Genomic DNA, 2,274 nt, shown 5'->3' with positions numbered 1-2,274 from the left:
AGTTGGGTAGCTGATATTAAGAAGCTTAATTAGCCAAATTGATTAGATCACAGCATCAGAGCTAATTAAAAGTTGCATGAAACGCCTTTGTTTACAAAACGGTTGGACCTACCAAATGGATTGGGCATTCATGAAATTCCATTGTGGGCCGACATGTAGAAAACACCCCCGTAAGCAAGGACCGACATTGCTTTTGGACATCTTTTTTTGGTTCATGTCCGAACTGGCAGGCTTCTTTGGTGTTTTACAGAATGGGTAGACCACAACATACAGTGAGGGAAAAGTATTTGATCCCTGCTGATTTGGTACGTTTGCCCACTGCAAAGAAATTGATCAGTCTATAATGGTTAATGTAGGTTTATTTTGAACGTGAGAGACAGAATATCAACAAAAAAATCCAGAAAAACGCATGTCAAAAATTTATAAATTGATTGGCATTTTAATGAGGGAATAAGTATTTTGACCCCTTCTCAATCAAAAAGATTTCTGGCTCCCAGGTGTCTTTCATTACAGTAAACGAACGGAGATTAGGAGCACACTCTTAAGGAGGCTCCTAATCTCAGTTTCTTTACCTATATAAAAGACACCTTGTCCCACAGAAGCAATCAATCAATTTCAGAGTATTCCAAACTCTCCACCATGGCCAAGACCAAAGAGCCTCCAAGATGTAGGGACAAGATTGTAGACCTACACAAGGCTGGGCAATGGGCTAAAGACCATCGCAAGCAGGCTTGGTGAGAAGGTGACAACAGTTTCTGGGATATTCGCAAATGGAAGAAACACAAAGAACTGTCAATGCTCCCAGCCTGGGGCTCCCATGCAAGATCTTCACCTCGTGGAGTTGCAATGATCATGAGAACGGTGAGAATCAGCCCAGAACTACACAGGAGGATCTTGTCAATGATCTCAAGGCAAGCTGAGACCAGAGTCTCAAGAAAACAATTGGTAACACACTATGCCGTGAAGACTGAAATCCTGCAGCGGCCCGCAAGCCCCCTGCTCAAGAAAGCACATGATACATGCCCGCTCTGAAGTTTGCCAATGAACTGGGCTGAATGATTCAGAGGACACACTGGGTGAACGTGTTGTGGTCAGCATGAGGACCAAAATTGGAGTTCTTTGGCATCAACCAAACTTGCCGTGTTTGGAGGGAGGAGGAATGCTGCCGATGACCACAAGAAAACCATCCCCACCGTTCAAACATGGAGTGGAAACATTATCTTTTTGGGGTGGTTTTTCTGCTAAAGGGACAGGACAAACTTCACCGCATCAAAGGGACGAATGGACGGGGCCATGTACCGTCAAATCTTGGGTGAAAACCGCCTTTCCCTTTCAGCAGGCGTATTGAAAAGGGTCGTGGATGGGGATTCCAGCATGGGACAATGACCCAAAACACACGGCCAAGGCAACAAAGGTGCTCAAGAAGAAGCACATTTTAAGGTCCTGGATGGCTAGCCAGCTCCAGACCTTTTAATCCATAGAGAAAATCTGTGGAGGAGCTGAGGTTCGAGTGGCCAAACGTCAGCCTCGAAAACCTTAATGGACTTGAAGAAGATCTGCAAAGAGGAGTGGACAAAATCCTCCTGAGATGTGTGCAAACCTGGTGGCCAACTACACAGAAACGTCTGACCTCGTGGTGATTGCCAACAAGGTTGGGGCCACCAAGTACTAAGTCCATGTTTTTGGCAGAGGGGCTTCAAATACTTATTTCCCTCATTAAAATGCAAATCAAATTCATAACATTTTTGACAATGCGTTTTTTTCTGGAATTTTTTTGTTGATATTCTGTCTCTCACTGTTCAAATAAACTACCATTAAAAAATTATAGACTCTGATAAGTTTCTTTGTCAGTGGGCAAACGCTACAAAAATCAGCAGGGGATCAAAATACTTTTTTTGCCCTCACTGTAGAGGGGCATTCCTAAATTACATTGCAGACAACACTGTAGGCTATACCTCATTAAGCACTCGGTTCCTACACTGACACCTTTTGGAGTTTTTTTTTGGTGGCATTCCGAACCGGCCCTGATGTCCACGTTACGGACGTTAGTTTTTTGTCTTTCTTTATTTTTTGGTTTATGGTCCGGACCCAATCTGAACCAATCAATAGAACTCTTTGTTTGCCACAAACAAAGGACGTCTAATAAATAACCGTCTTATTCATCTTTCATTCAGAACCTAAATGAACCTAACTTCAACGTCTGGAAAAAACCAAGCATTTTAAACCACGACCTAGAGAGGTAACACCGGCGATCCGACTTAAACACTTTACAAC

Source organism: Salvelinus sp. IW2-2015, unplaced genomic scaffold (genome assembly GCF_002910315.2).
Source record: "Salvelinus sp. IW2-2015 unplaced genomic scaffold, ASM291031v2 Un_scaffold3063, whole genome shotgun sequence".
NCBI classification, from domain to species: Eukaryota; Metazoa; Chordata; class Actinopteri; order Salmoniformes; family Salmonidae; genus Salvelinus; species Salvelinus sp. IW2-2015.
This window is presented reverse-complemented; position numbering follows the sequence as displayed.